This window comes from Amborella trichopoda, chromosome 5 (genome assembly GCF_054954075.1).
Source record: "Amborella trichopoda isolate Santa Cruz 75 chromosome 5, AtrichopodaSantaCruz75HAP2 v2.0, whole genome shotgun sequence".
Lineage (NCBI taxonomy): Eukaryota > Viridiplantae > Streptophyta > Magnoliopsida > Amborellales > Amborellaceae > Amborella > Amborella trichopoda.
Window position 1 is genome coordinate 41173618 of NC_142340.1, and position 9894 is coordinate 41183511.

Consider the following 9894-nt stretch of genomic DNA (forward strand, 5'->3'; position numbering starts at 1 on the left):
TAGATTACTGCTCTATGTATAAACCTTATTTACTTTCATTATTCTTTTTTTTGAGCGTGAACTCTCTTGAGTTTTCACAATTTCGTCACGAAATTAGGAGCGATTATCACAATTTCGTCACGAAATTAGGAGCGTTTATCACAATTTCGTCACGAAATTAGGAGCGTTTATCACAATTTCGTCACGAAATTAGGAGCATTTATCACAATTTCGTCACGAAATTAGGACCGTTTATCAGAGAGTCCTCTAGAGGAGCGTTTATCAGAGAGTCCTCTAGAGCGGCAGCCTAGTTCCCAACCATTAATATTTAATTTTTCCTTTTTTTTCTTTACAGTTATTTATTTTTATGTAGAGTAATTCAAAACAAATTTAAGATTGATAAGTCACTAGAGCGGTTCTAAAATTATTTTTTGTTAGAATCTAATAATTATAACTAATTTTCTTCCCCAAAAAGTAATTCAAAATATAAAAAAAGAAAACAAAAAATTTTGCTGCATGAAAGGTTCTATAACAAATGTAAAAAGTAAGTATTAGTAAGAATATTTTATTTTTATTAGAGTGTTACCGTTATAATTAGATTCTATAATTGTGATTACAAATAATATTATTTTAAAAATTTTATTCTTTAAAAATTTATTACTTTTCCATGCGTACTCTCTCTTCTTTTCTTTACCTTCTTGATTGGATAATAAATATGATATATATTATATTTATATTTATTATTCTGTAGTAAATAAATTGTAAAATAATGTAATGTAACTATAGGTGTAGTAAATAATAAATTAAATTTATGTGAGAATAATTTATTCTCATTAGAATATTACATTTATAATTTTTCCTTCATTGACTGAAGTCAAAGTATGATTTCTATAATAATTACAAAAATTAGATATTAATTATAAAAGTTAGATATTGGTAAAAATATTTTACTTTTTGTTCGAATTTTATAATTATAACTAATTTTTGGGCCAAAAATAAAAAGTAATTGAAAAACATTTAAACAGAAAACACAAAACCTTCGCTACAAAGATAATATGAAACCTATAAATATTTTATTTTAGCATACGAAGAAAAGAAAAATAGATAATATGTAACCTATAAATATTGTACTAAAAGACGAAGAAAAATAGATAATCTGTAAACTTTAAAAAGAAACCGCAAAACCTTTGCTACAAGGAAAAATAGATAATATGAAAAATAAAATTATTTTACCAAAAGAACAAAAAAAATAGATTATATATAACCTATAAATATCTACCAAATTACCACCAAATTACCGAAAGACGAAGAAAAATAAAATAAGAAATATGTAACCTAATAGATTAGATATTATGTAACCTATACATATTAGGAAGATAATATGTAAACTATAAATAATATGTAATCTATAAATATTTTACCAGGAAGAATGTCAAATTAAAACCTAAATACATTTTTTTGATGATAGGGATAAATACATTGAAGAGTGTCAAATTAAAACCTAAAACCTAAATACATTTTTTTGTTGATAGGGATAAATACATTGAAGAGTTGATAGGGATAAATACATTTTGTTGATGGGGAAGAATGTCAAGCTCTCTAACCATGGAAACATATGACATAGAGTTCATGATCTCTAGATCTTCTCCATGAAACCATCGAAGCATATGATGGAGCATCTCTAGATCCTCTCCGTGAAATCATCATCGAAAACATATGACAGAGCTTATCATCTCTAGATCTTCTCCGTGAAGTCATCGAAACATATGACACAGAGTTTATCATCATGTCTAGATCTTCTCCGTGAAACCATTGAAACATACACATATGACACAGAGTTTAAACTTCTCTGTGAAACCATTCGAAACATATGAAGTTTATCATCTAGATCTTCTCCGTGAAACCATCGGAACATATGACATAGATCTTCTTGGCGAAACCATCGAGACATATGACACAGAGTTTATCATCTAGATCTTCTCCATGAAACCATGGAAACATATGACACAGAGCTTATCATCTCTAGATCTTTCCATGTAAAGATATGACGGAGAGTTTATCATCTCTAGATCTTCTCCGTGACACTATCGAAACACACAAAACACACAGAGTTTATCATCTCTAGATCTTCTTTGTGACGCCAACGAAACACATAGAGTTTATCATCTCTAGATCTTCTCCATGATACCATGGAAACGAAACATCTTCTCCATGACACCATCGAAACGAAACACACAGAGTTTATCGTCTCTGAAACACACAGAGTTTATCATCTCTAGATCTTCTCCATGAGTCCATCGGATCATCTCTAGATCTTCTCCATGACACCATCGAATCGAAACATTCCGTGAAACCAACACAGAGTTTATCTTCTCCGTGAAACCAACTAAACATATGACACAGAGTTTATCATCTCTAAATCTTCTTCGTGAAACCATTAAAACATTCCGTGTAACCAACACATGGTTTATCTTCTCCGTGAAACCATCCAAACATATGACACAGGTACAGAGTTTATCATCTCTAGATCTTCTCCATGAAACCATCGAAACATTCCGTGAAACCATCAAACATATGACACAGTTTATCATCATCTCTACATTTCGTGAAACCATCAAACATATGACGCAGTTTATCATCTCTACATTCCATGAAACCATCAAACATATGATCTCTAGAACTTCTCCATGAAACCATCGAAACATATGAAATAGAGCTTATCATCTCAATCTTCTCCGTGAAACCATCGAAGCATATGACACAGAAATGTCTCGCGTATGTGTGGAGGCGTATGCATGGAGGCAGCTCCCTAACAATACCATTCACCGTGACCGTGAAACCATTGAAACATATGACCTTAACAGTATGCATGGAGGTAGTATGCATGGAGGCAGCTCCCTAACAATAACAATATCATTCACCGTGAAACCAAAACATATGATCTTATAATCTCTGAGAGATCTCGAGATCAAAACATAGACATATGACACATACCTTATCTTATCATCATCTCTAACAGAGACCTTCTGCAGATGGGGCAATAACTGTTTGTTTTGAACCATTTGTTGATGCATTGTTTATGGAACGTATGGCTGCATGGAGGCAGCTCCCTAACAATATCATTCTCCATAAAACCATCCAAACATATGACACAGACATTGTCATCAGTACTTCCAACTTGAGAGATTGGGAGACTAGCAAGAATATGTTGTGGGAGTGCTCGCTTGCGTGATTTGCTTATTATCAACCAGCGAAATACCATCAGAAAAACTATAATCAAGAAGAGGACGATGGACGGGATGATTAAATTTATGATGTGAAAATTTTCATATTTTTGTTTTAATTCAGAAGGGAGAGACATCTTATTTTGCTGCAAAAGTTGATTCTGCTAGAGAAGATGAAGCTGAAAGAGGAAGATAAAAAATAAATAGGTTAGAAACACATTCTTTTGCTCCTTTGCAAAATATAAGGAAGAGAATGAATGAGTAAAAGATGCATTTCTACAACGTTATAAACTCGATCCTCATATAAAGAGCCACCACAAACAAACAAGCAAACAAAATAAAATAGAGCAAGAAATAAATAAAGCAGAAAGAACATTATATTTTATATTATTCTCATACATGGTTCTAAAGCAGAAAGAATACCATATTTTACATTATTCTCCTACATTGTTCTCACGTATGCTAATGCATACGTACGCCAAGTTTCTACTAATGAATGGAAAGAAAATTACATACCACTAGCACGCCAAGTTTCTACTAATGAATAGAAAGAAATTACATACCTGAGAGAACCAGACAAAACTCAATCTTGTAGCACTTTTCTCTTTCCACACCCAAAGCTTCTCATCTTCTTTTCTATTTCTTCTCTCTACACAACCTTATATAAACAACCTTATATAAAGTGAAGACGAAACCAAAAACACAACCTTATATAAACACAACCTTATATAAAGTGAAGACGAAACCAAAAACATAACCTTATATAAAGTGAAGACGAAACCAAAAGCGTGAGGCCCTTATTTCCTTTCTTGTTAGGAAACCTAAATTTATCCCATAAATATATGCCCATTCCTAAGCTAAATGGGACTCATCCATGTGTGATTAAGGATAAATTCTACATAAATAGGCAACAACCCCATCAACCCAAAATAAAAGGAAACAAATCCCCTTATGGATAAATTCTAAATTAATAGGCAACAGATCCTTTAATATCTGATATTCAAAGCAAAAGATTAACATTGGGCGACGCATAAAAAATTTTGAAAAGGGGATAAAAGTACAATATCGTTGTGTAAATTATTTTTACATAATCGGGATGGTTTTATCAAATATTTATGATATTTTTTTTTTTTTGCCATATTCCTATATTTATTTTTTTAGGTTTTTTAAAATGTCCCTGACTATGTAAATCAGTTTATTTTTACATCCGTGTTAAGGGATTTCAAAACTTATTTGGACTTTTTAGGGTTTCTTTTAATTTTATTTAACTGTTTTTTAGTACCTTCGTTTTATTTTTTCCTATTTTTAAAAAATTTCTAGTGCTTTGGCTTTGTAACTCCGACAAGTAACTCGCCTCACGCTAAGGCAAGTACCTAGCCCAAGGCTAGTGACTAAAGGACGCGGTTGGCATGCGGGCCATACTCACATGTAGAAATGCAGGCCCTTTAATAATTTATTTTTGAAATAGAATTTGATCCTAATTTTTGGGGAATATATAATATTTAACATGAAGATTATTAATCTATAAAAATAAATAAATTTTAAAAGCTAGAAATGATACTCTTTTGGAAAAAATATTTGAACCGTTGATTTTACTTTTTCTTTGGAGGACTAGTACTTAAGGGACCCAGTTTGGTGGACAGTCTAGATCTCCGAACTGCATAGTAACAGATGCGGGCTTAGCCTCGTCAAACAATTTTCCAATACTAAATCACGTGGTTCTAGAGTGTTATTTTGTTGGGATGTGCTTTAATGGGTTGTTAGAGAAAATATAGGAATAAATAGATAAAAGAGAAAAGTATTTAAAAAGTGATTATTTATGTTTCAAAAGCAAGATATTGAGGGAGCAAATAAAAGAAATTATAGGGGTAGAAAGATGAAAGAGAGAAGTAAATGAAAGATGATTATTTTTAGGGAGCGGTTTGTATAGAACGCAGGATCTAAATGATCAAATTAGAGCCTACCTTCAAATAGTGTTTAGAAATGTTGTTTTAATACTAAAAATCTTTGTGATAGCCTTAAAATATATTTTCATTTTATTTATAAATTTTAAAGCTTCAAAAATAGTGTAGACAGATAGATCAATGAAAACTTGAAAATCTAGAAAATTGATTGTCCAAAAATGCATTACAAAATTTATTATTTCTAAAACTTGAAATCAATTTTTTCTCATAAGATATTTGGGCATTACAACAACCTCTTCTAGTGACAATTTTGAGGTAGGCTCTAATTTGATTGTTTAGAGCCTCAGCACTATATAAACGTTTCTCTTATTTTCTAATATGTTTAGAGAGGAAATAAGAAAGAGATCCAAGAAAAGAGATCGTAGGCCTTTGATTTAAGGGTTCCTCTCCTGTAATTTTCCCATATCTCAAGATCTCTTTCTTTCATTAAATTTTATCTCCATATCTCCGTAATTTTCTCATTATTTCCCATCTTCTTGTTCCTAAATACGTATACTCTTAACCCTAGATATACATCTACGATCTCTCTCTCTAAATAAATTAGGAGACTCTCTCAATCTTTATCCTCCACATGGAATTCTCTCTCCCTTTCCCGCATATCTCTCTAGATAATGAAATATCCTAATCGTGTTTTCTCATGCTGCTAATTATAGTTAGCAAGTCTCCGTTTAAAACACAATTTTTTTTAAATTTTTTGAATTTTTTTGAAATACGTTTAAATCTTTGAGTTTTTCAAAAGATCTTCAAAAAATTGCATTTTTTAATGGAACCGATATACATCGGTATTTTATCGTTTTTCAAAGAAAGCCTCTTCCCTATGACTCTATTTCTTAATTAACTTAATATTATTGAATTTTGGTTTAAGGATAAGCACATTAACCGTGGGAGTAAATCAATAATCTTGATTTAACAAAATATTCTATCTAAAATTTCACCAGTGCGATCCCTTTATAAAAGTGTAAAAAAAAAATAGAAACAATATATTTCTAATAAAAAGTAATTAAAACAATTATATATCTTAAAATAATAGGCAAGATTAGAAGAAGAGTAAGGTAATAAATTGTTTTCTTCTTTAAATCCACAACGTCCTTATAAAGAGTAAGAGAGATTTAATGATACTAAAGATTTAGGTAGTTAGGAATTCAGTGTGAGATTCAAATTTTCTTAAGCATTTTTTTTTTTTTTTTTTTTTATGTATAGAGAAGTTTGATTAATTTCATATTTTATGTTTTATTTTTATATTTTATTGGTGTGTACAACATAGCATTTTGGATGGACCACTATTTTACGTATTTGGGTTTTTCTTCTAATTAGCTACAATCCTATATTGAGGGCGTTTTTTTTTTCTAAGAAAAATAATCCTATGCCTTGGTTCACGGTTCTTATTATTTGTAAATTAGTTCTTGTATTTAGTAATGCTGTTGCTTATTTCATTTTGTGCTCTCAATAGATCTACGATATCTTTTGCAATGTGACAATAGAATACGATTTGTTGTAGGATTTATTGAAGAACAATTGTTTCATGCGAGCTGGATTGTATTTCTACATTATGCAGTCCAGAGTTATAAAGCATGCATCTAGAACAATTGTTTCATGCGAGCTGGATTGTATTTCTACATTATGCAGTCCAGAGTTATAAAGCATCCATCTTCTAGATGCATGCAAATAGGTGGTCCATCTCCATCTAAAAATAATTGTAACTAACAGTCCAAATGTTTTCTTAATATATTATTATTTCTAGTTTTTTTTGTAAAAAATTCATATTCATGATCTCCATGTTAAAGATTTTATATTCTCTACAAATTAGGCTCAAATTATATTTAGAAAATATATTTAGGTCCAAGCCCGTATTTCTACAATATTCAAGCTGGTCGCATGCTAACTGTGTCCTTTATTGAAAGCCTCAACAAAAAGTTCAAACAATCTCGCAAATGACCTTAAATCTGGAGGGATGGTTTGAAACACCTGAGATTGGTGGCTGCATATCTATAAGATCTAGGCTTTATGAAAACAAAGTAAAGCCTCCCCTCAAATCTTCGTCCAGAAAGAACTTTGATCATAAAAAATTTCCATGATGGCCTTAAATCAATTTTTAATACCCATTATGAAATTTAATGCTAAAAAAATATATAAACCTTGCATATCTATAAAACAATTATATTTTGAGATAAAATTTTACTTATTTTACTAGAACTACAACCCTGTCAAACCATTCTTCTAGATTTGAATGTCTACCGATTCACACCAAGTTTTGAGCTTGCGTCAGCCCGAGGTCCAAAGCTTTTGATTTTTGGTAGGGAGGTCTCTTTAACATATCTTAAAGGCTCTTCCAAATTTGTCTTATTTGGAGATTGTTTAGGTGCCCACTGTATGTTTTTTCTATATGTTTGGCACCTCAGCTTGTACTAGATGCTAATTATTTGTAGTCAGTACCTTTTGTTTAGAGGATGGGTTAGGGTCGCGGTAGTAGTGCTACCTGAGTCCCAACTAAAAAGTCACAGCCTCTTTTCTTATTGATACTTCAAAAACATTTGACTCTCTCCAAAACAGGTGGGGGTATGTAATCCCCCACTGATCTATCAAAGAAAAAAAAAAAAACACACCTTGCTTTGAGGCTCAATTATATGTCACCAATTTTTCCAAAGTATGTAGAACTGTCCAAAAAATTAGTTACTAAATTAGATGGCTCAATTATATGTCACCAATTAGATTGGTGCAACCTATTAAATTTATTATATTCAAATTCTTGATTTTGGTAGTCGAGATTAACAACCTTAAAAACTTATAGTTCCAAAATTCATCTTTAGGGTAGATATTTGAAGGAAAATTCATTTGGACAGGACAAAGGAGAATTGGCCGATGCATCAAAACTAGTAAAATTTATGTTGATCAGGCATTTCAACTTCCACAACTCTATCCTTATTTCCAGTCATCTCCAACCATTTTATCAAATCTCTTGTGATGTTTTCATGTTCATTCATTATCGCTTGGATTCTTTTTGGACAACTAGGAGTTGAAAAACTGGGAAGTTCTAGTATCTAGAAGCTGGAAAGATTTATATGGTATTGTGCCGTATAGCTTGACTGAAATTCTAAGGGAAAACATGCGTCTAATAAAATTGGAAGTCTTCAAACATGGAGTACTCTGGTTTTTAGAGCACGTCTGAGTATTCCATTTTATTTTTATTTTTTAAATATCAGACTGTGCTAACAATATACACCTGTAAAAAGTATATAAATAAGTCATAAATAATGTGACCAATATACTTCTTGAAATATTATGTCTGATCATTTTATTTATTTTAAATTATTTTTTTATATTTTTAGTAGATGTGCTCCTATGAGGCGAACTCATCCTCAAACTTTGTCTCAAATTTATTTTTATTGTTTTTAAAAAAGAGCATTGATCATCATCCAATAAGAAGTTTGCGCTTCGTAAGAAGCTCAACCTTCCATGGGGCTTTTTTGGCTCTAACACGTTCTTATAACTTAGAAATGGGCTGAGGCTGCAGTGGTATAACCTTCGATGATCCAGAAAGAGTTATCTGACTCCATTCCTATAAGGGTAGGGCCCCCAATCCCCACTAGATTAAACCTCAAAAAAAAAAAAAAAAAAAAAATAATTTGGAGGTTTTGATAACTATCTGAGTTCATAGATTACACACTTTTGAAATATATATAATCTGTTTCTTTCAGCCTACCTTTGTAACCACCAAACTTTTGCATCAAATGCAAGTGAAATTACTTGAATTTGTTCTTCATAAGAAATGTTTTTTTTTTTTTTTTTTCTTGCCACATTCTAAGAAGTGTCTTTTCCCTTGAAAAAGCGGTTTTCTTATTCGATGGGGTTTCCCGCTAAAATTAATTTGAGAATATTTTTCTAATTTGTTTTTGTAGATTCATCATTTAGGCCAAGATGAACATAAATATGAAAAGAAAAATAAACTTTTAAAATTTAAAATATATAATTTTTAGTATTTTTATATGCACCTTTTATTTCTTATTTATGGACAATACACTTTAGATAACGCATAGGATGGACGTTTGTAAGTGAGTAGGCTCTTGAGCCCTAAAAATGGACATTTGTAAGTCAGCGTGCTCTTGCGCCACTCATGAAACAATTTTCCTTTCTTAATTTTCTGTTGCAACAACTTAGATATGATTGGGACATTAGGTTCAGACCCTAGCTGTGTGCTCTACTCATAAAAAAAGTGGTTTTCATCATAGCCATCACAGCGAACTTATCAATTTCACAGCGGTGTGGATAATATAAGGCAGAGACCCTAAATAATCAACGTAAGTTGCACTTTCAAGTAGTATCCAAAGATGTTATTTTAATATTGGAAATTTTTGGGATGATTTGAAAATCTATTTTTATCTCTAATCATAAAATTTAAAGCTTTAAATAAGGTAAAGTTATATAAAGCCTAAGCTCTAAACAATCAAATTAGAGCCTACGTCAAAATTTTAACTAGAAGAGATTGTTTTGATGCCCCAGTACCCTCAAATTGATTATCTCGACATCAAGATACATGGACTTGAGAAAAAACCGAATTTTAAGTTTTGGATATAGTACATCTTGTGATGTATTTTTGGACCATCAATTTTTAATTTATTCAAGTTTTCATAAATCTGCTCGATCTACATTATTTTTAAAGTTTCAAATTTTATAATTAAAGATGAAAATATATTTTAAGGCTAGTCAAATATTTCCAATATTGAAACCGC

At 31.0% G+C, this 9894-nt stretch overlaps 1 long non-coding RNA gene across 1 annotated transcript; it reads right to left on the bottom strand.

Moving 5' to 3' along the window:
• Nucleotides 1-1411: 1411 nt before the first annotated feature.
• Nucleotides 1412-3841, bottom strand: LOC148782100 (uncharacterized). Its single transcript, XR_016056680.1, has 2 exons — nucleotides 3767-3841; nucleotides 1412-3382 (listed from the first exon to the last, which is right to left on the bottom strand). It is a non-coding gene; the product is annotated as an uncharacterized LOC148782100 (long non-coding RNA).
• Nucleotides 3842-9894: the final 6053 nt, after the last annotated feature.